Consider the following 25190-nt stretch of genomic DNA (forward strand, 5'->3'; position numbering starts at 1 on the left):
CCCATACCAACTGGTATATGGCAAGGCTTGTCACTTACTAGTTGAACTTGAGCATAGAGCTTTTAGGGCTCTAAAAATGCTAAACTATGATGAGCAAGCTGCTGGAGAAAGAAGATTAATGCAACTCAATGAGTTGGAGGAATTTAGAAATCAAGCATATGAGAATGCAAAAATCTACAAAGAAAACACAAAAAGGTGGCATGATCAAAAGATAGCAAGAAGGGAGTTCACTGAAGGACAAAAAGTGCTGCTGTACAACTCAAGACTCAAATTCTTTCCTGGGAAGCTTAAGTCTCGATGGTCAGGACCCTTCACCTTACTCAAGGTGTTTCCCTATGGTCATGTAGAGCTCATGGAGGACAAGACTCAGAGAAATTTCACTGTCAATGGCCATAGACTTAAACACTACCTTGGAGGCTCTTTAGAGGAGCAGAGAGTGAGCTACAAGCTCAACTAAAGATAGAGGAGTGTCAAGCTAGTGATAATAAAGAAGTGCTAGTTAGGAGGCACCCCAACACTTTATCCTTTTGATTTATTGTTTCTTTAGAAATAGTTTAAATTTTATTGCTTTAGATAGTTTAAATTTCAGTTTCACACTTGTGTTGCATTACCATTTAGAATTAGATTGCAAGTGGTAGGATACGAAGTTTAAATATCATCTTTGGTAATTAGGATACCCTTACATTCTTTTGTTCCGGAATTGCAACTTGATGAATGATTACTAATGAAGAGTAAATGGGCTGAGAAGTAGCTAACAGGCTAAGTTTGGTGTGGCCAATCACCCACTTAATCTAGGCTTACAATCATTTAGATAACTTGATTTTTAAGAGTGGTGCACGAAATCGTGATTGTTCATTCCCCATCAACAGCGCCAAAAACTTAGTACGCACGTTTGCAATCTTAAATTCTTTTTCACAATTTCGATACAACTAACCAGCAAGTGCACTGGGTCGTCCAAGTAATAAACCTTATGTGAGTAAGGGTCAATCCCACGGAGATTGTCGGCTTGAAGCAAGCTATGGTCACCTTGTAAATCTCAGTCAGGCGGATTCAAATGGTTTTGGAGATTTTGATAATTATGATATAAAATATAAAATAGGATAGAAATACTTATGTAATTCATTGGTGAGAATTTCAGATAAGCGTATGGAGTTGCTTTTGTTCCTTCTGAACCTCTGCTTTTCAAATGCTTTCATCCAATCATTCATACTCCTTTCCATGGAAAGCTGTATGATGGCCATCACCGTTGTCAATGGCTACATCCCGTCCTCTCAGTGAAAATGGTCTAAATGCGCTGTCACCGCATGGCTAATCATCTGTCGATTCTCGATCATGTTGGAATAGGATCCAGTGATCCTTTTGCGTCTGTCACTACGCCCAACACTCGCGAGTTTGAAGCTCGTCACAGTCATCCCTTCCCAGATCCTACTCAGAATACCACAGACAAGGTTTAGACTTTCCGGATCTCAAGAATGGCCGCCAATAAATCTAGCCTATACCACGAAGGTTTTAATCTTAGATTAGAAACCCAAGTGATACATGATGAGCGGATAATTTATACGCTTTTTGGCATTATTTTTACATAGTTTTTAGTATGATTTAGTTAATTTTTAGTATATTTTTATTAGTTTTTAAATAAAAATCACATTTCTGGACTTTACTACGAGTTTGTGTGTTTTTCTATGATTTCAGGTAATTTCTGGCTGAAATTGAGGGACTTGAGCAAAAATCAGATTCAGAGGTTGAAGAAGGACTGCAGATGCTGTTGGATTCTGACCTCCCTGCACTCAAAGTGAATTTTCTGGAGCTACAAAACTCGAAATGGCGCGCTTCCAATTGTGTTGGAAAGTAGACATCCAGGGCTTTCCAAAAATATATAATAGTCCATACTTTTCCGGAGTTTAGATGAGGCAAACAGGCGTTCAACGCCAGTTCCATGCTGCATTCTGGAGTTAAACGCCAGAAACAGGTTGCAAAGTGGAGTTAAACGTCAAAAACAGGTTACAAACTGGCGTTTAACTCCAAGAGAAGCCTCTACACATGTAAAGCTCAATACTCAGCCCAAGCACACACCAAGTGGGCCCCGGAAGTGGATTTCTGCATCATTTACTCATTTCTGTAAACCCTAGTAACTAGTTTAGTATAAATAGGACTTTTTATTATTGTATTCAAAGTCTTGGTGACTCTGGTTCCCCTCTGGGGCCGAGACCAATGAACTCCATTATCACTTGTGTATTTTCAACGGTAGAGTTTCTACACACCATAGATTAAGGTGTGGAGCTCTGCTGTTCCTCATGAATTAATACAAAGTACTATCGTTTTTCTATTCAATTCAAGCTTATTCTGATTCTAAGATATTCATTCGCACTTCAATATGAATGTGATGATCATGACAGTCATCATCATTCCCAACCTATGAACGCGTGCCTGACAACCACTTCCGTTCTACCTTAGATTGAATGAGTATCTCTTAGATTCTTTAATCAGAATCTTCGTGGTATAAGTTAGAATCCATGGACGGCCATTCTTGAGATCCGGAAAGTCTAAACCTTGTCTGTGGTATTCCGAGTAGGATCTGAGAAGGGATGGCTGCGACGAGCTTTAAACTCGCGAGTGCTGGGCGTAGTGACAGACGCAAAAGGATCAATGGATTCTATTCCAGTATGATCGAGAACCGACAGATGATTAGCCATGCAGTGACAGCGTATTGGACCATTTTCACTGAGAGGACAGGATGTAGCCATTGACAACGGTGATGCCTAACATACAGCTTGCCATAGAAAGGAGTATGAATGATTGGATGAAGACAATAGGAAAGCAGAGGTTCAGGAGGAACGAACGCATCTCTATATGCTTATCTGAAATTCTCACCAATAAATTACATAAGTATCACTATCTTTATTTTATATTTTTTTATCTTTTAATTACTAAATCTCCATAATCAATTGAATTCGCCTGACTGAGATTTACAAGGTGAGCATAGCTTGCTTCAAGCCGACAATCTCCGTGGGATCGACCCTTACTCACGTAAGGTTTATTACTTGGACGACCCAGTGCACTTGCTGGTTGGTTGTGCGAAGTTGTGACAAAGAACTAAGATCATGAACGTGCGTATTGAGTTTTTTTAGCGCCGTTACCAAGGAATGGAACCATCACGATTTCTGCGCACCAAGTTTTTGGCGCCGTTGCCGGGGATTGTTCGAGTTTGGACAACTGACGGTTCATCTTGTTGCTTAGATTAGGTAATCTTATTTTATTTTTAAGCTTTTTACTTTTATTTATTTTCAAAAAAAAAATTCTTCTTTTTCGTTTTTCCAAAATAATTTTCGAAAAATCCAAAAAAAAGTATAAAATCATAAAATCAAAAATAATTTTTGTGTTTCTTGCTTGAATCTTGTGTCAGTTTTTAAGTCTGGTGTCAATTGCATCTTTTTAATTTTCTGAAAACAATTTACGAAAATTTCATGCATTGCATTCTTCGTGATCTTCAAGTTGTTCTTGGCCAGTCTTCTTGTTTGATCTTCATATTTTCTTGTTTTGTGTCTTTTTTAGTTTTTCATATGCATTTTTAATTTGTTAGTGTCTAAAGTTTGAAAACTTCTAAGTTTGGTGTCTTGCATGTTCTTCTTTTCTTGAAAATTTTCAAAACTACATACTTGATGTTCATCATGATCTTCAAAGTGTTCTTGGTGTTCATCTTTGCATTCAAAGTGTTCTTGCATGTTTCTTTTGTTTTGAACCAAAATTTTTATGTCCTGAGTCTTTTTGATATTTTTCTCTTTCCTTATTAAAATTCAAAAAAAAAAAATCAAAAAATATCTTTCCCTTATTCTGTCATAAATTTTCGAAAATTTGAGTTGACTTTTTCAAAACTTTTTAAAATTTAGTTGTTTCTTATGAGTCAAATCAAATTTTCAATTTAAAAATTCTATCTTTTTCAAATCTTTTTCAAAAATCAAATCTTTTTCATTTTTCTTTTATAAATTTCGAAACTTTCAAAATTATTTTCAAAATATTTTTCTTATTTTTATTTCAGATTTTCGAAATTAATGTTAACAATTGATGTGATTGATTCAAAATTTTTAAGTTTGTTACTTGCCTAATAAGAAAGGTTCAATCTTTAAACTCTAGAATCATATCTTTTTAGTTTCTTGTTAGTCAAGTAATCAACTTTGATTTCAAAAATCAAATCTTTTCAAATTTCTTTTTTTAAATCTTTTTCAAATTAAGTTTCAATCATATCTTTTTCAAAAATCAATTTCAAAATCTTTTCTAACTTCTTATCTTTTCAAAATTAATTTTCAAATCTCTTTCAATTAATCCTATCCTTTTGTTTCAATCATATCTTTTTCAAAACTACCTAACTAATTCTCTCTCTCTAATTTTCGAAAATCACCTTCCCCTTTTTCTAAAACTTCCTTCTTAATTAACTATTTGTTTTAAATTTAATTTAATTTGATTTAATTTTCCTTGCTTAATTTTTGAATTTTTAATTTTAATTTTTAATTTAAAAACAAAAATACTTTTATCTTATTTTATCTAATTTTCGAAAATTCTTCTCCCTCACCTCCTTCTATTTATTTATTCATCTACTAACATCCCTTTTTCACCCAAGAATTCGAACCTACTCCTCACCCTTGTGTTTGAATTCTCCTTCTTCTATTCATATCTTCTTCTACTCACATAAAGGAATCTCTATACTATGACATAGAGGATTCCAAATTTTCTTTTCTGTTTTCTTCTTTTTCATATGAGCAGGAACAAGGATAAGAACATTCTTGTTCAGGCTGATCCTGAACTTGAAAGGACTCTGAAGAGGAAGCTAAGGGAAGCTAAAGCACAACTCTCTGGAGAAAATCTAATAGAAATTTTCGAAAAAGAAGGAAGCATGGCCGAAAATAATAACAATGCAAGGAAGATGCTTGGTGACTTTACTGCACCAAATTCCAATTTACATGGAAGAAGAATCTCAATCCCTGCCATTAGAGTAAACAATTTTGAGCTGAAACCTCAATTAGTTTCTCTGATGCAATAGAATTGCAAGTTTTATGGACTTCCATCAAAAGATCCTTTTCAGTTCTTAACTGAATTCTTGCAGATCTGTGATACTGTTAAGACCAATGGGGTTGATCCCGAGGTTTACAGGCTTATGCTTTTCCCATTTGCTATAAGAGACAGAGCTAGAATATGGTTGGACTCTCAACCTAAAGACAGCCTGAACTCTTGGGATAAGCTGGTCACGGCTTTCTTAGCCAAGTTCTTTCCTCCTCAAAAGCTTAGTAAGCTTAGAGTGGATGTTCAAACCTTCAGACAAAAGGAAGGTGAATCCCTCTATGAAGCTTGGGAGAGATACAAGGAACTGACCAAAAAGTGTCCTTCTGACATGCTTTCAGAATGGACCATCCTGGATATATTCTATGATGGTCTGTCTGAATTATCAAAGATGTCATTGGACCATTCTGCTGGTGGATCCATTCACCTACAGAAAACATCTGCAGAAGCTCAAGAACTCATTGACATGGTTTCAAATAACCAGTTCATGTATACTTCTGAAAGGAATCCTGTGAGTAATGGGACGCCTCAGAGGAAAGGAGTTCTTGAAATTGATACTCTGAATACCATATTGGCTCAGAACAAAATATTGACTCAGCAAGTCAATATGATCTCTCAGAGTCTGAATGGATTGAAGGAATCATCCAATAGTACTAAAGAGGCCTCTTCTGAAGAATAAGCTTATGATCCTGAGAACCTTGAAATAGCAGAGGTGAATTACATGGGTGAACCCTATGGAAACACCTATAATCCCTCATGGAGAAATCATCCAAATTTTTCATGGAAGGATCAACAAAAGCCTCAACAAGGCTTTAATAATGGTGGAAGAAACATGTTTAGCAATAGCAAGCCTTTTCCATCATCCACTCAGCAACAGACAGAGAATTCTGAGCAGAATCCATCTAGCTTAACAAATATAGTCTCTGATCTATCTAAGGCCACTGTAAGTTTCATGAATGAAACAAGGTCCTCCATTAAAAATTTGGAGGCACAAGTGGGCCAGCTGAGTAAAAGAGTCACTGAAACTCCTCCTAGTACTCTCCCAAGCAATACAAAAGAGAATCCAAAGAGAGAGTGCAAGGCCATTGATTTGACCATCATGGCCGAACCTACAAGGGAAGAGGAGGATGTGAATCTTAGTGAAGAAGACCTCCTGGGACGTCCAGTGACCAATAAGGAGTATCCCTTTGAGGAACCAAAGGAATCTGAGGCTCATCTAGAGACCATAGAGATTCCATTGAACCTCCTTTTGCCCTTCATGAGCTCTGATGAGTATTCTTTCTCTGAAGAGGATGAAGACATTACTGAAGAGCAAGTTGCTAAATACCTTGGTGCAATCATGAAGTTGAATGCCAAATTATTTGGTAATGAGACTTGGGAAGATGAACCTCCTTTGCTCACCAATAAACTAAATGCATTGGATAGGCAGACATTACCTCAAAAGAAACAGGATCCAGGCAAATTCTTAATACCCTGTACCATAGGCACCATAACCTTTGAGAAGGCTCTGTGTGACCTGGGGTCAGGAATAAACTTAATGCCACTCTCTGTAATGGAGAAACTTGGGATCTTTGAGGTGCAAGCTGCCAGAATCTCATTAGAGATGGCAGACAACTCAAGAAAACAGGCTTATGGACAAGTAGAGGACGTGTTAGTAAATGTTGAAGGCCTTTACATCCCTGCTGATTTCATAATCCTAGACACTGGGAAGGATGAGGATGAATCCATCATCCTTGGAAGACCCTTCCTAGCCACAGCAAGAGCTGTGATTGATGTGGACAGAGGAGAATTGGTCCTTCAACTGAATGAGGACAACCTTATATTTAAGACTCAAGGATCTCCTTCTGTAACCATGGAGAGGAAGCATGAAAAGCTTCTCTCACTACAGCGTCAACCAAAGCCCCCACAGTCAAACTCTAAGTTTGGTGTTGGGAGGCCACAACCAAACACTAAGTTTGGTGTTGAACCCCCACATTCAAACTCTAAGTTTGGTGTTGGGAGGTTCCAACCTTGCTCTGATTATCTGTGAGGCTTCATGAGAGCTCACTGTCAAGCTATTGACATTAAAGAAGCGCTTGTTAGGAGGCAACCCAATGTTATTTAATCATATCTATTTTATTTTCTTTTTGTTATTTCGTGTTTTATTAGGTTGATGATCATGTGAAGTCACAAAAACTACTGAAAAATCAAAAACAGAATGAAAAACAGCATTGAAAATAGCACACCCTGGAAGAGAGCAGTCTGGCGTTTAAACGCTAGAAACAAGCATCTGTCTGGCGTTTAACGCCAGAAACAGGCACCAAGCTGGCGTTTTACGCCATAAACAAGCATCTGCCTGGTGTTAAACGCCAAAAACAAGCTACATTTGGGCATTTAACACCAGAAACAAGTTACATTTGGGCGTTTAACGCCATAAACAGGCAGCAGTCTGGCGTTAAATGCCAGGATTGCACAGCAAGGGCGTTTTACACGCCTAATTGGAGTAGGGATGTTAAGTCCTTGACCCCACTTGATCTGTGGACCCCACAGGATCCCCTCAGGATCTGTGGATCCCACAGGATCCCCACTTTTTCTTCTCTCCTCTTCACACCTTTTCATAACTCTCTTCCCCAAATACCCTTCACCAATCACCTCAATCACTCTTTTCCATCACCTCTTCACCACTCACATCCGTCCTCTCTTCCCCATAAACCGCACCTACCTTCAAAATTCAAACTAATTTCCCTCCCAAACCCAACCCTAATGGCCGAACTCTACACCCCCTCACTCCTATATAAATCCCTCACTCCTTCTTCATTTTCACACAACACAACCCTCTCTTTTTCTCCTTGGCCGAATACATCTTCTTCCCCCATCTCCTCCATTTTCTTCTTCTTCTACTACTTTTTTTTCTTCTTTTGCTCAGGGACGAGCAAACATTTTAAGTTTGGTGTGGTAAAAGCATAGCTTTTTGTTTTTCCATAACCATATATGGCACCTAAGGCCAGAGAAACCTCTAGAAAGAGGAAAGGGAAGGCAATTGCTTCCACCTCTGAGTCATGGGAGATGGAGAGATTCATCTCAAAGGTCCATCAAGACCACTTCTATGAAGTTGTGGCCAAGAAGAAAGTGATCCCTGAGGTTCCTTTCAAACTCAAAAAGAATGAGTATCCGGAGATCCGACATGAGATTCGAAGAAGAGGTTGGGAAGTTCTCACCAACCCCATTCAACAAGTCGGGATCCTAATGGTTCAAGAGTTCTATGCAAACACATGGATCACTAGGAACCATAATCAAAGTGTGAACCCGAATCCAAAGCATTGGCTTACCATGGTTCGGGGGAAATACTTAGATTTCAGTTCGGAAAATGTAAGGCTGGTGTTCAACTTGCCAATGATGGAAGAGAACGCACGCCCCTACACAAGAAGGGTCAACTTTGATCAAAGATTGGACCAAGTCCTCATAGACATATGTGAGGAAGGAGCTCAATGGAAAATTGACTCAAGAGGCAAGCCGGTTCAATTAAGAAGGCATGACCTCAAACCAGTGGCTAGGGGATGGCTAGAGTTCATTCAACGCTCAATCATTTTTACTAGTAACCGGTCTGAAGTTACTATAGACCGGGCCATCATGATCCATAGTATCATGATTAGAGAGGAGGTGGAAGTTCATGAGATTATACCTCAAGAACTTTACAAGGTGGCTGACAAGTCCTCCACTTGGGCAAGGTTAGCCTTTCCTCACCTCATATGCCACCTCTGCAATTCGGTTGGAATTGATATAGAGGGAGACATCCTTATTGAAGAGGACAAGCCCATCACTAAGAAAAGGATAGAGCAAACAAGAAATCATGGACCTCAACAAGAGTATGAGGAAACTCCCCACCATGAAATCCCTGAGATGCCTCAGGGGATGCATTTTCCTCCACAAAACTATTGGGAGCAAATCAACACTTTCCTAGGAGAATTAAGCTCCAACATGGGACAACTAAGGATGGAGCACCAAGAGCATTCCATCATCCTCCATGAAATTAGAGAAAATCAAAGAGCTCTGAGGGAGGAGCAACAAAGACAAGGAAGAGACATAGAGGAGCTCAAAAGCACCATTGGTTCTTCAAGAAGAGGAAGACGCCACCCTCACTAAGGTGGACTCATTCCTTAATCTCCTTGTCTATTTATTTTCTGTTTTCGGTTTCCATGCTTCATGTTTAATTATGTTTGTGTCTTTACTATATGATCATTTATGTTTAAGTGTCTATGTCTTAAAGCTATGAATGTCCTATGAATCCATCACCTCTCTTAAATGAAAACTGTTTTAAAAACAAAAGAACAAGAAGTACAGGGTTTCGAATTCATCCTTGAAACTAGTTTAATTATTTTGATTTGGTGACAATACTTTTTGTTTTCTGAATGAATGCTTGAACAGTGCATATGTCTTTTGATATTGTGGTTTATGAATGTTAAATATGTTGGCTCTTGAAAGAATGATGAAAAGGAGAAACGTTATTTGATAATCTGAAAAATCATAAAAATGATTCTTGAAGCAAGAAAAAGCAGTGAATATAAAAGCTTGCAGAAAAAAATAGCAAAAAAAAAAGCAAGCAGAAAAAGCCAAAAGCTCTTTAAACCAAAAGGCAAGAGCAAAAAGCCAATAGCCCTTAAAACCAAAAGGCAAGGGTAAATAAAAAGGATCCAAGGCTTTGAGAATCAGTGGATAAGAGGGCCTATAGGAATAAAATCCTGGCCTAAGCGGCTAAACCAAGCTGTCCCTAACCATGTGCTTGTTGCGTGAAAGTGTCAAGTGAAAACTTGAGACTGAGCGGTTAAACTCAAGGTCCAAAGCAAAAAAAGAGTGTGCTTAAGAACCCTGGACACCTCTTATTGGGGACTTTAGCAAAGCTGACTCACAATCTGAAAAGGTTCACCCAGTTATGTGTCTGTGGCATTTATATATCCGGTGGTAATACCGGAAAACAAAGTGCTTAGGGCCACGGCCAAGACTCATAAAGTAGCTGTGTTCAAGAATCAACATACTAAACTAGGAAAATCAATAACACTATCTGAACTCTGAGTTCCTATAGATGCCAATCATTCTGAACTTCAATGGATAAAGTGAGATGCCAAAACTATTCAAGATACAAAAAGCTACAAGTCCCGCTCATCTGATTGGAACTAAGTTTCATTGATATTTTGGAATTTATAGTATATTCTCTTCTTTTTATCCTATTTTGGACTTTACTATGAGTTTGTGTGTTTTTCTGTGATTTCAGGTAATTTCTGGCTGAAATTGAGGGACTTGAGCAAAAATCAGATTCAGAGGTTGAAGAAGGACTGCAGATGCTGTTGGATTCTGACCTCCCTGCACTCAAAGTGAATTTTTTGGAGCTACAGAACTCCAAATGGTGCACTCTCAATTGCGTTGGAAAGTAGACATCCAGGGCTTTCCAGAAATATATAATAGTCCATACTTTGCCCGAGTTTAGACGACGAAAACTAGAGTTAAACGCCAGAAACAGGTTGCAAAGTGGAGTTAAATGCCAGAAACCGGTTACAAACTGGTGTTCAACTCCAAGAGAAGCCTCTACACGTGTAAAGCTCAATTCTCAGCCCAAGCACACACCAAGTGGGCCCCGGAAGTGGATTTCTGCATCATTTACTCATTTCTGTAAACCCTAGTAACTAGTTTAGTATAAATAGCACTCTTTATTATTGTATTCGAAGTCTTGGGGACTCCGGTTCCCCTCTGGGGCCGAGACCAATGAACTCCATTATCACTTATGTATTTTCAACGGTAGAGTTTCTACACACCATAGATTAAGGTGTGGAGCTTTGCTGTTCCTCATGAATTAATACAAAGTACTATCGTTTTTCTATTCAATTCAAGCTTATTCTGATTCTAAGATATTCATTCGCACTACAATATGAATGTGATGATCGTGACAGTCATCATCATTCCCAACCTATGAACGCGTGCCTGACAACCACTTCCGTTCTACCTTAGATTGAATGAGTATCTCTTGGATTCCTTAATCAGAATCTTCGTGGTATATGTTAGAATCCATGGACGGCCATTCTTGAGATCCAGAAAGTCTAAACCTTGTCTGTGGTATTCCGAGTAGGATCTGGGAAGGGATGGGTGCGACGAGCTTCAAATTCACGAGTGATGGACGTAGTGACAGATGCAAAAGGATCAATGGATTCTATTCCAGTATGATCGAGAACCGACAGATGATTAGCCATGCAGTGATAGCACATTGGACCATTTTCACTGAGAGGACAGGATGTAGCCATTAACAATGGTGATGCCTAACATACAGCTTGCCATAGAAAGGAGTATGAATGATTGGATGAAGACAATAGGAAAGCAGAGGTTCAGGAGGAACGAACGCATCTCTATATGCTTATCTGAAATTCTCACAAATGAATTACATAAGTATCACTATCTTTATTTTATATTTTATTTATCTTTTAATTACTAAATCTCCATAATCAATTGAATCCGCCTGACTGAGATTTACAAGGTGACCATAGCTTGCTTCAAGCCGACAATCTCCGTGGGATCGACCCTTACTCACGTAAAGTTTATTACTTGGACGACCCAGTGCAGTTGCTGGTTAGTTGTGTGAAGTTGTGACAAAGAACTAAGATCATGAACGTGCGTATGGAGTATTTTTAGCGCCGTTACCAAGGAATGGAACCGTCATGATTTCTGCGCACCAATACACATTCAAGCTTGTTTGCATGTAGAACGGAAGTGGTTGTCAGGCACGTGTTCATAGGTGAGAATGGTGATGAGTGTCACATAATCGTCACATTCATCATGTTCTTGTGTGCGAATGAATATCTTAGAATAAGAATAAGCATGAATTGAATAGAAGAACAATAGTACTTCGCATTAATACTCGAGGAATAGCAGAGCTCCACACCTTAATCTATGGTGTGTAGAAACTCCACCGTTGAAAATACATAAGAACAAGGTCTAGGCATGGCCGAATGCCCAGCCTCCCCAAATGGCATATGAATTCGAAAGATAGGGGAAAAGACCAATCCCTGATCAAGGATGATCAAAAGATGTAAAATAAATCCCTAAAAGTAGTTTTTATACTAAACTAGTAGCTAGGGTTACATAAGATAAGTAAATGATGTAGAAATCCACTTCTGGGCCCACTTAGTGTGTGCTTTGGCTGAGCATTAAGCTTTCATGTGTAGAGACTCTTTTTGGAGTTAAACGCCAGGTTGTAGCCTGTTTCTGGCGTTTAACTCTTATTTGCAACCTGTTTCTGGCGTTTAACTCTAGAATAGGGCAAGAAGTTGGCGTTTGAACGCCAATTTTTGTCATCAAAACTCAGGCAAAGTATGGACTATTATATATTGCTGGAAAGCCCTAGATGTCTACTTTCCAACGCAATTGAGAGCGCACCAATTTAGTTTTTGTAGCTCCAGAAAATCCACTTCGAGTGCAGGGAGGTCAGAATCCAACAACATCTGCAGTCCTTCTTCAGCCTCTGAATCAGATTTTTGCTCATGTCCCTCAATTTCAGCCAGAAATTACCTGAAATCACAGAAAAATACACAAACTCCTAGTAAAGTCTAGAAATGTGATTTTTATTTAAAAACTAATAAAATTATATTAAAAACTAACTAAATCATACTAAAAACTATGTAAAAACAATGCCAAAAAGCGTATAAATTATCCGCTCATCACAACACCAAACTTAAATTGTTGCTTGTCCCCAAGCAACTGAAAATCAAATAGGATAAAAAGAAGAGAATATACTATAAATCCCAAAATATCAATGAAACTTAGCTCCAATCAGATGAACGGGACTAGTAGCTTTTTGCCTCTGAACAGTTTTGGCATCTCACTTTATCCTTTGAAGTTCAGAATGATTGGCATCTATAGGAACTCAGAATTTAGATAGTGTTATTGTTTCTCCTAGTTCAGTATGTTGATTCTTGAACATAGCTACTTTATGAGTCTTGGTCGTGGCCCTAAGCTCTTTGTTTTCCAGTATTACCACCGGATACATAAATGCCACAGACACATAATTGGGTGAACCTTTTCAGATTGTGACTCAGCTTTGCTAAAGTCCCTAATTAGAGGTGTCCAGGGTTCTTAAGCACACTCTGTTTTTGCTTTGGACCTCGACTTTAACCGCTCAGTCTCAAGCTTTTCACTTGACACCTTCACGCCACAAGCACATGGTTAGGGACAGCTTGGTTTAGCCGCTTAGGCCAGGATTTTATTCCTTTGGGCCCTCCTATCCACTGATGCTCAAAGCCTTGGATCCTTTTTACCCTTGCCTTTTTGTTTTAAGGGCTATTGGCTTTTTCTGCTTGCTTTTTTTCTTTTTCTTTCTTTTTTTTCGCCTTCTTTTTTTTTTGCAAGGTTTTCTCTATTCACTGCTTTTTCTTACTTCAAGAATCATTTTTATGATTTTTCATATCATCAAATAACATTTCTCCTTTTTCATCATTCTTTCAAGAGCCAACAATTTTAACATTCATAAACAACAAATTCAAAAGACATATGCACTGTTCAAGCATTCATTCAGAAAACAAAAAGTATTGTCACCACATCAAAATAATTAAACTAGTTTCAAGGATGAATTCGAAATCATGTACTTCTTGTTCTTTTGTGATTAAAAGCATTTTTCATTTAAGAGAGGTGATGGATTCATAGGACATTCATAGCTTTAAGACATAGACACTTAAACACTAATGATCATATAGTAAAGACACAAACATAAATAAACATAAAGCATAGAGAATGAAAACATAAAAAATAAATAGACAAGGAGATTAAGGAACAGGTCCACCTTAGTAAGGGTGGCATCTTCTTCCTCTTGAAGAACCAATGGTGTTCTTGAGCTCCTCTATGTCTCTTCCTTGTCTTTGTTGTTCCTCCCTCATAGCTCTTTGATCTTCTCTAATCTCATGGAGAATGATGGAGTGCTCTTGGTGTTCCATCCTTAGTTGTCCCATGTTGGAACTTAATTCTCCTAGGGAGGGGTTGATTTGCTCCCAATAGTTTTGTGGAGGGAAGTGCATCCCTTGAGGCATCTCAGGGATTTCATGGTGAGGAATTTCCTCATACTCTTATTAAGGTCCATGATCTCTTGTTTGCTCCATCCTTTTCTTAGTGATGGGCTTGTCCTTATCAATGAGGATATCTCCCTCTATGTCAATTCCAGCCGAATTGCAGAGGTGGCAAATGAAGTGAGGAAAGGCTAACCTTGCCAAAGTAGAGGACTTGTCAGCCAGTTCTTTGGGTTTGGGTTCATACTTTGATCATGGTTCCTAGTGATCCATGCGTTTGCATAGAACTCTTGAACTATTAAGATTCCGACTTGTTGAATAGGATTAGAGAGAACTTCCCATCCTCTTCTTCTAATCTCTTGTCAGATCTCTGGATACTAGCTCTTTTTGAGCTTAAAAGGGACCTCAGGGATCACCTTCTTCTTGGCCACAACTTCATAGAAGTTGTCTTGATGGACCTTTGAGATGAATCTCTCCATCTCTCATGACTCAGAGGTGGAAGCAATTGCATTCCCTTTCCTCTTTCTTGAGGTTTCTCTGGCCTTAGGTGCCATTGATGGTTATGGAAAAACAAAAAGCAATGCTTTTATCACACCAAACTTAAAAGGTTTGCTCGTCCTCAAGCAAAAGAAGAAAGAAAGTAGTAAAAGAAGAAAAAAATGGAGGAGATGGAGTGAGAGAGTGTATTCGGCCAAGAGGAAGAAGTAGTGGTTGGGATGTGTGAAAATAGAGTAGTTTTAAGGGGTTTATATAGGGGTGGGGGGAAGGTTAGGTTTCGGCCATTAGGGTTGGGTTTGGAAGGGAAAGGAATTTGAATTTGGAGGTAGGTGGGGTTTATGGGGAAGAGGTAAAAAGGTGATTGGTGAAGGGTATTTGGGGAAGAGTGTTATGAGAAGGTGTGAAGAGGAGAGAAGAAGAGGTGTGGTAGGTGGAGATCCTGTGGGGTCCACAGATCCTAAAGGGTCAAGGACTTAGCATCCCTGCTCCAAGTAGGCGTGCAAAACGCCCTTAGAATGCATGTCTGGCATTAAACGCCAGTTTGCTGCTTATTTCTGGCGTTTAACGCCAGCTTTTCTCCCATTCTTGGCGTTAAACGCCAATTCCATGCTCTGTTCTGGCGTTAAACGCCAGTCTGGTGGTTCTTACTGGCGTTTAAACGCCAGTAAGCTCTTCCTCCAGGGTGAGCTGTTTTTAATGCTGTTTTTTATTCTGTTTTTGATTTTTCAGTAGTTTTTGTGACTTCACATGATCATCAACCTAAACAAAACATAAAATAGCAATGGAAAATAAATAGATATAATTAAATAACATTGGGTTACCTCCCAACAAGAACTTCTTTAATGTCAATAGCTTGACAGTGAGCTCTCATGGAGCCTCACAGAAAATCAGAGCAATGTTGGGGCCTCTTAACACCAAACTTAGAGTTTGGTCGTGGCTTCCTAACACCAAACTTAGAGTTTGAATGTGGGGGTTTTGTTTGACTCTATATTGAGAGAAACTTTTCATGTTTCCTCTCCATGGTTACAGAAGGAGAACCTTAAGTCTTAAATACAAGGTAGCCCTCATTCAACTGAAGGACCAACTCTCCTCTGTCAACATCAATCACAGCTTTTGCTGTGGCTAGGAAGGGTCTGCCAAGGATGATGGATTCATCCTCATCCTTCCCAGTGTCTAGGATTATGAAATCAGCAGGGATGTAAAGGCCTTCAACCTTTACTAACACGTCCTCTACTAGTCCATAAGCCTGTTTCATTGATTTGTCTGCCATCTCTAATGAGATTCTTGCAGCTTGTACCTCAAAGATTCCCAGTTTCTCCATTACAGAGAGTGGCATGAGGTTTATCCCTGACCCAAGGTCACACAGAGCTTTCTCAAAGGTCATGGTGCCTATGGTACAAGGTATGAAGAACTTTCCGGGATCCGGTTTCTTCTGAGGCAATGTCTGCCTCATTAGTGCACTCAGTTCATTGGTGAGCAAGGAGGGTTCATCCTCCCAAGTCTCATTACCAAATAAACTGGCATTCAACTTCATGATTGCTCCTAGATACTTAGCAACTTGCTCTGCAATGGTTTCTTCATCCTCTTCAGAGGAAGAGTATTCATCAGAGCTCATGAATGGCAGAAGAAAGTCCAATGGAATCTCTAGGGTCTCTGTATGAGCCTCAAATTCCTTTGGTTCCTAAAAAGGGAACTCCTTTCTTTCCAGAGGATGTCCTAAGAGGTCTTCCTCACTGGGATTCACGTCTTCCTCCTCCTCTGGGCATTCGGTCACACCAAGTAAAGTTATGGCCTTGCACTCTCTCTTGGGATTTTCTTCTGTATTGCTTGGGAGAGTACTGGGAGGAGTTTCAGTAATCTTCTTACTCAGCTGACCCACCTGTGCCTCCAAATTTCTAATGGAGGACCTTGTTTCATTCATGAAACTTAGTATGGTCTTGGATAGATCAGAGACTATGGTTGCCAGGCCAGAATGGCTCTGTTCAGAATTCTCTGTCTGTTGCTAAGAAGATGATGGAAAAGGCTTGCTATTGCTAAACCTATTTCTTCCACCATTATTATTGAAGCCTTGTTGAGGCTTCTGTTGATCCTTCCATGAAAGATTAGGATGATTTCTCTATGAAAGATTATAGGTGTTTCCATAGGGTTCTCCCATGTAATTCACCTCTGCTATTGCAGGGTTCTCAGGATCATAAGCTTCTTCTTCAGAAGATGCTTCTTTAGTACTGTTGGATGCAGCTTGCAATCCATTCAGACTCTGAGAAATCATATTGACTTGCTGAGTCAATATTTTGTTCTGAGCTAATATGGCATTCAGAGTATCAATTTCAAGAACTCCCTTCTTCTGAGGCGTCCCATTGTTCACAGGATTCCTCTTAGAGGTGTACATGAACTGGTTATTTGCAACCATTTCAATGAGTTCCTGAGCTTCTGCAGGGGTTTTCACGTGAAGAGAGCCTCCTGCAGAATGGTCCAATGACATTTTTGACAACTCAGACAGACCATCATAGAATATACTTATGATGCTCCATTCTGGAAGCATGTCAGTAGGACACCTTTTGATCAGTTGCTTATATCTTTCCCAAGCTTCATAGAGGGATTCTCCTTCCTTCTGTCTGAAGGTTTGGATTTCCACTCTAAGCTTGCTCATCTTTTGAGGTGGAAAGAGTTTGGCCAGGAAAGCACTGACTAGCTTATCCCAAGAGTTCAGGCTATCCTTAGGTTGTGAATCCAACCATGTTCTAGCTCTATCTCTTACAGCAAAAGGGAAAAGCATAAGCCTGTAGACCTCGGGATCAACTCCATTGATCTTGACAGTGTCACAAATTTGCAATAATTCAGCTAAAAATTGATGAGGATCTTCCATTGGAAGTCCATAGAACTTGCAATTCTGCTGCATTAGAGAAACTAATTGAGGCTTAAGCTCAAAGTTGTTTGCTCCAATTGCAGGAAGTGAGATGCTTCTTCCATAGAAGTTAGAAGAGGGTGCAATAAAGTCACCAAGCATCTTCCTTGCATCTCCACCATCTTATTAGGTTCGGCCATGTCTCCTTCTTCTTCGAAAATTTCTATCAGATCCTCTTCAGAGGGTTGTGCCTTAGCTTCCCTTAGCTTCCTCTTCAGAGTCCTTTCAGGTTCAGAGTCAGCTTCAACAAGAATGTTCTTATCCTTGTTCCTGCTCATATGAAAAAGAAGAGAACAGAAAAGAAAATATGAAATCCTCTATGTCACAGTATAGAGATTCCTTATGTGAGTATAAGAGAAGAAGAATAGAAGGAGGAGAAGAGAAAAACTCGAACACAGAGAAGAAGAGAGGGTTCGAATTTTGAGTGGAAGAGGAGTGTTAGTAAATAAATAAATAAATAGAAAGAGATGATAGAGGGAAGAATTCGAAATTTAAATAAAATGAAATAAAAATATTTTTGTTTTTATTTTGACTATTAATTAGAATTCGAAATTTAAGAAGGAAAATAAAATTAAATTAAAATTTAAAACAAATAGTTAATTAAAAAGAAATTTTGAAAAAGAGGGGAGGGGTTTTCGAAAATTGGTGAGAAAAAAGTTAGTTAGGTGGTTTTGAAAAAGATATGATTGAAATAGAAAACTTTTAAAAATAAACCAAAAAGTCAAGTAGTTAATTGAAAAAGATTTGAAAATTAAATTTGAAAGGGTGAGAAGTTAGAAAAGATTTTGAAATTGATTTTGAAAAAGATATGATTCAAATTTAATTTGCAAAAGATTTAAAAAGGAAATTAAAAAGATTTGATTTTTGAAAATTAAAGTTGATTACTTGACTAACAAGAAACTAAAAGATAGGATTTTAAAATGTAAAGAATGAACCTTTCTTAATAGGCAAGTAACAACTTGAGATTTTTTAATCAAAATATTAAAAGTTAGCAATGAATTCGAAAATATGAAACAAAAATAAGAAAAAGATTTTTGAAAATCATTTTGAAATTTTCGAAAATATTAAGAAGAAAATTGAAAAAGATTTGATTTTTTGAAAAAGTTTTGAAAAGATAGGATTTTTAAATTGAAAATTTTGACTTGACTAATAAGAAACAACTAAATTTTAAAACTTTTTGACTAAATCAATTCAAAATTTTCGAAATTTATGAGAAGAATAAGGGAAAGATATTTTTTTATTTTTGAATTTTTATGAAGAGAAAGAAAAACAATAAAAAGACTCAAAACATGAAAATTATAAATCAAAACACACAATGCATGCAAGAACACTTTGAATGTCAAGATGAACACCAAGAACACTTTGAAGATCAATATGAACACCAAGAATTTATTTTTGAAAATTTTTAAGAAAAGAAAAACATGCAAGACACCAAACTTAAAAAAATTTTACTCTATAGATACTAATAATTCTAAAATGCATATGAAAAATATGAAAAGACACCAAACAAGAAGATGCAAAGATCAAACAAGGAAATTCATCAAGAACAGCTTGAAGATCATGAAGAACATTATGCATGAGTTTTCGAAAATTTAAAGAAATTAAAAAGATGCAATTGACACCAAACTTAAAAATTGACACTAGACTCGAATAAGAAACATCAAATTTTTTTTGGTTTTATGATTTTATTAATTTATTTTTGTATTTTTCGAAAATTGTTTGGAAAAAGAAAAATAAGGATTTCAAAATTTTTAATGAGAATTCCAGGAATCATGCAATGTCAGCCTAAAACTCCGGTCCAGGAATTAGACATGGCTTACTAGTCAGCCAAGCTTTCAGTGAAAGCTCCGGTCCAAAACACTAGACATGGCCAATGGCCAGCCAAGCTTTAGCAGATCATTACATACAACAGCTAATTTGCTGAGAAAGACAAAGAAGCTCTTCTAAGGATAGTTGAAACCTTGGTCCAAAAGATTAGACATGGCTTAACAGCCAGCCAGGATTCAACATATCTCATGAAACTCTAGAATTCCTTCTTAAAAATTCTGAAGTCATAGAAGAATTTATTTTTTTTTGAAAATTTTTTTCGAAAATAAAAATAATAAAAACACAAAGCTTAAAATTAAAATAAAATTACCTAATCTGAGCAACAAGATGAACCGTCAGTTGTCCAAACTTGAACAATCCCCGGCAACGGCGCCAAAAACTTGGTGCATGAAATCATGATTGTTCATTCCCCATCAACGGCGCCAAAAACTTAGTACGCACGTTTGCAATCTTGAATTCTTTTTCACAATTTCGATACAACTAACCAGCAAGTGCACTGGGTCGTCCAAGTAATAAACCTTACGTGAGTAAGGGTCAATCTCACGGAGATTGTCGGCTTGAAGCAAGCTATGGTCACCTTGTAAATCTCAGTCAGGCGGATTCAAATGGTTATGGAGATTTTGATAATTATGATATAAAATATAAAATAGGATAGAAATACTTATGTAATTCATTGGTGAGAATTTCAGATAAGCGTATGGAGTTGCTTTTGTTCCTTCTGAACCTCTGCTTTCCTACTGCTTTCATCCAATCATTCATACTCCTTTCCATGGCAAGCTGTATGTTGGGCATCACCGTTGTCAATGGCTACATCTCGTCCTCTCAGTGAAAATGGTCCAAATGCGCTGTCACTGCATGGCTAATCATCTGTCGGTTCTCGATTATGTTAGAATAGGATCCAGTGATCCTTTTGCGTCTGTCACTACGCCCAACACTCACGAGTTTGAAGCTCGTCACAGTCATCCCTTCCCAGATCCTACTCGGAATACCACAGACAAGGTTTAAATTTTCCGGATCTCAAGAATGGCCGCCAATAATTCTAGCCTATACCACGAAGGTTTTAATCTTAGATTAGAAACCCAAGAGATACATATTCAAGCTTGTTTGCATGTAGAACGAAAGTGGTTGTCAGGCATGTGTTCATAGGTGAGAATGGTGATGGGTGTCACATAATCATCACATTCATCATGTTCTTGTGTGCGAATGAATATCTTAGAATAAGAATAAGCGTAAATTGAATAGAAGAACAATAGTACTTTGCATTAATACTCAAGGAACAGCAGAGCTCCACACCTTAATCTATGGTGTGTAGAAACTCCACCGTTGAAAATACATAAGAACAAGGTCTAGGCATGGCTGAATGGCCAGCCTCCCCAAATGGCATATGAATTCGAAAGATAGGGGAAAAGATCGATCCCTGATCAAGGATGATCAAAAGATGTAAAATAAATCACTAAAAGTAGTTTTTATACTAAACTAGTAGCTAGGGTTACATAAGATAAGTAAATGATGTAGAAATCCACTTCCGGGCCCACTTGGTATGTGCTTGGGCTGAGCAATGAGCTTTCATGTGTAGAGACTCTTTTTGGAGTTAAACACCAGGTTGTAGCCTGTTTTTGGTGTTTAACTCTCATTTGTAACCTGTTTCTGGCGTTCAACTCCAGAATAGGGCAGGAAGTTGGCGTTTGAACGCCCGTTTTTGTCATCAAAACTCGGGCAAAGTATGGACTATTATATATTGCTGGAAAGCCTTGGATGTCTACTTTCCAACGCAATTGAGAGCGCGCCAATTGGGTTTCTGTAGCTCCAGAAAATCTACTTCGAGTACAGGGACGTCAAAATCCAACAGTAGCTGTAGTCCTTCTTCAGCCTCTGAATCAGATTTTTGCTCAAGTCCCTCAATTTCAGCAAGAAATTACCTGAAATCACAGAAAAACACACAAAATCCTAGTAAAGTCAAGAAATGTGATTTTTATTTAAAAACTAATAAAATTATATTAAAAACTAACTAAATCATACTAAAAACTATGTAAAAAACAATGCCAAAAAGCATATATATTATCCGCTCATCAAAGAGTAAGCCCAGAGATTAAGTTTGGTGCAATACAAGGATCACCTAGCAAGCCCAATTCTACTCAATCTGAAAGCACTTAATATTTTGTTGAAAGCATGAATGTGGTTTAATGAGTTCAAAAGAGGATAGAAACAAAAGAAAATGAAAAGATTGGAGTTATTTCATTCTTATGAACACATTAAAAACACAATGATAAAACCAATTTATTAAGATGCAAGAGGATTAAGTTTGGTGTCCCAAGGGACACCCATCAGTTGCAATCCCACTTACCCGTAACAGGAAGGAATGTGAAAGATTCTTTTGTCATTATTAACAGGTTTCAGTTTCATTTTAAGGAGAAAAGATGGGACCCACATGGAGAATCACTCTTAAAGCAAGGGAGTCAAAGTGTACTTACACTTTGGAACTCAACACATGCAGAAGGCGCAGTGAGAAAAAGGTTGGCGCCTCTTCCCACGCTAGGCGCCACTCCCCAAGTGGGAAAATATTGAATCCTTTTTATTTCCCACCATTCAAATCACACCCTTCACCCTTTATAAAAGCCTCACCTTCCCAAACTCTTCTCCCACTTCAAACCCCTTATCACACACGAAAAAGAATCCAAACACCTTTCTTCTTCTTTTCTCTTTTCGCCTTCCACTACCTCTCTTCCCCTACTTCTTTCCTTTCTCTTGATTGGGACAATCAAGTCCTAAGTTTGGTGTTGAAGCAAAACCTTGTTTTGCTTGCCTCTTTTGCAACCTCCCTCCCCCCCTCCCCCAATTTTTTTTACAACCTCAAACACACTCTCTCAATCTAATAGTACCACAAAAAGGATCAGGCTCAAAGAAAAGAAAAACCAAGGAACCAACCTCTGGATCCTCAAGCTTATCTTTCAATGAATACAAGTTTCTCTTCGCATTCAACCAAAATCAATTCTATGGTTAGGTGAGTGAGAGGGAAATCATTCCAGAGGTTGGGTTCCAATTAGGGAGGAACGAGCATCTTGAGATCAACATTGAGATCAACAGTAGGGGCTGGTCACTCCTATGCAACCCACCAAGGAAGGTAGTTGAGAGCTTGGTGTGGGAGTTTTATGCTAACGCTGTGCCTCAACCAGGACAACACTATGGCTACATTAGCTATGTGAGGGGAAAGTCCATTGATTATAGTCCATCCAGCATAGAGAGGATTCTAATGGTGAAGAGGACAAGCTCCACTCGGAGCTATGAAGAAAGAATGAAGCAGCAAGACCCTAGGTTTGATGAAATCCTGAACGAGATTTACGTGCTGAACGTGCAATAGATGAAGGACAAGGATGGGATACCCAACCAATTGAGAAGAAGGGATCTGAGCCCCCAAGCTAGAAGGTGGCTGGAATTTGTAAGGAGGTCCCTAATCCCCACATCCAACACTTCAGAGGTGACCAAGGAGAGAGCTGTGCTCATATACAACATCATGAAAGGTGAGAATGTCAATGTGGGGGAGATGATTGCCAACAACATTAACAAGGTGCTGAAAAGCACTAGTGACAACACAAGGTTGGCATTCCCCAGTATCATACAGAGGTTATGTGATGAAGCTGGAGTTGAAAAGATCATTGATGAGGTGCTAGTAAAGCAAGACAAATTCATAACTGCCAAGAAAATGGCCAAGGTGGTGGCTGTTAACCCACTTCAGAGGGCCAAAGAACAAAGAGCTCATGCTCATGAGCCACATGTACAACAACAACAACAACAACAAGAAGAGGTAGAAGAGCAACCACACTTTCTAGCACTTCAACCACCACCACACTACCAATACCAACAATTTCCTAGAGGATTCAACTGGGAACAATTGTAAGGAGATGTACACCAAATGAAGGGAGACCTACACCACTTGAGGGAGGATGTTAACCAATTCAAGGAGACTCAGCAACAACAATGGAACCAAGTCAACCGGAACATCCAACAACTCCAAGGGAGTTGGGAGCAAATGAGGAGCGAGTAGCAGGAACAGTTCGACTGGGGAGAAATGAGAAGTGCACTTGACAAAATAGTGGAGCAGAACAAATGGCAACAAAGGAACCTCGCTGTGTTCAGAAATCTTTATGATGCCAGAACCATTTTGAGGAGGCAGTATGATATCAACACACAAGCGAAACTGAATCACTTGTGCAATGCTGTGGCTGCTATTAACCCCGGATACCCCACATTCATGCAAGGGATGGAGGAATTAAGCGCCAGAGAAGAAGAGATTCTAGCCAAACATAAGGAGGATGAAAGAAATTATATGAGAAGGCTAGGATTTTTGAAGCCTAAGGACACTCAAGCGCAAGAAAGATCCTCCAAGAAGGAAGAAGATGAACCATCCCCTTCCAAGAAGAAGGACAAAGGAAAGGGGCCAATGAACTGAAGATCTAAGCTGCTGAAGGTTGTTAAGTCCCATGGTTGACACCCTCTAATTTCTGAATCATGTTTAAGCTTTTGTTTGATTTACTTTCTTTCAAAAATAAATAAATCATGCTAGGGTAGTTTATGTTTTATGATTAGTTTTATTTCATGTTTGGAGTCCTTTATGAGTCCTCTAAACTACAAGAAAGAAAAGGCAATGTATTTCAAGTCTTCTTTTTCAACATGAATAAAGTAGAGCTTGTCTCCATAAGAATTGCTGTGAGCTATGCAAAAACAAGAGTAAGAGAAACCAAGGCCAAGAGAGATCATTCAACAAACTAAGAAACAAGGAACTAAGTGTAGAACCTTGAATGAACAAAAAAAGAAAATGAGTCATGGAAAGCAACTAGTCTTAGAATGAATAACAAGAAAAGGTTAAGGGGTGTTCCTTAAATATCCATATAACCAAGAAGTAGTAAGCAACAAAGACCCAAGACTCTGAGCATCAACTACTAGGATGAGATAGAAACATTAAAAAGCTCAAAAAGAGTCAAAGATTCTAGTAGATGCTTGTGGTGAAGATGTGTCAAGAAGAGACATGGGCAAGTAAATTCTTAGGGGTGCTTCAACACCTAGTACCCTAAAACCAACTGGTTTGAGAGTGCTAATTGAAAGCCTAATTAAAGGGTTGTCTTGAGATAGAACACTTAGAATCGTGGTTGATGAGCGGATAATTTATACGCTTTTTGGCATTATTTTTACATAGTTTTTAGTATGATTTAGTTAGTTTTTTAGTATATTTTTATTAGTTTTTAAATAAAAATAACATTTCTAGACTTTACTATGAGTTTGTGTGTTTTTCTATGATTTCAGGTAATTTCTGTCTGAAATTGAGGGACTTGAGCAAAAATCAGATTCAGAGGTTGAAGAAGGACTGCAGATGCTGCTGGATTCTGACCTTCCTGCACTCAAAGTGGATTTTCTGGAGCTATAGAAATCCAAATGGCGCGATCTCAATTGCTTTGAAAAGTAGACATCCAGGGTTTTCCAGCAATATATAATAGTCCATACTTAGCCTGAGTTTAGACAATGAAAACTGGCATTCAACGCCAATTCCATGTTGCATTCTGGAGTTAAACGCCAGAAACAGGTTGCAAAGTGGAGTTAAACGCCAGAAACAGGTTACAAACTGGCGTTCAACTCCAAGAGAAGCCTCTAAACATGTAAAGCTCAATGCTCAGCCCAAACACACACCAAGTGGGTCCCACAAGTGGATTTCTGCATCATTTACTCATTTCTGTAAACCCTAGTAACTAGTCTGATATAAATAGGACCTTTTACTATTGTATTAGACATCTTTGATTAGTTTTATGCTATCTTAGACCTTTATGGGGGCTGGCCACTCAGCCATGCCTGGACCTTGTTCTTATGTATTTTCAACGGTAGAGTTTCTACACACCATAGAT

General features: G+C 38.4%; 2 non-coding genes across 2 annotated transcripts; one reads left to right on the plus strand and one right to left on the minus strand.

Annotated features, from left to right (window-relative positions):
* Nucleotides 1-5281: 5281 nt before the first annotated feature.
* On the minus strand, nucleotides 5282-5389 carry LOC148581188 (small nucleolar RNA R71). Its single transcript, XR_015899552.1, has one exon. It is a non-coding gene; the product is annotated as a small nucleolar RNA R71 (small nucleolar RNA).
* An 11714-nt stretch (nucleotides 5390-17103) lies between these two features.
* On the plus strand, nucleotides 17104-17211 carry LOC148581189 (small nucleolar RNA R71). Its single transcript, XR_015899095.1, has one exon. It is a non-coding gene; the product is annotated as a small nucleolar RNA R71 (small nucleolar RNA).
* The last annotated feature ends 7979 nt before the right edge of the window (nucleotides 17212-25190 follow it).

Source organism: Arachis ipaensis, chromosome B10 (genome assembly GCF_059453495.1).
Source record: "Arachis ipaensis isolate K30076 ecotype BB chromosome B10, ASM5945349v1, whole genome shotgun sequence".
Classification (NCBI taxonomy): domain Eukaryota; kingdom Viridiplantae; phylum Streptophyta; class Magnoliopsida; order Fabales; family Fabaceae; genus Arachis; species Arachis ipaensis.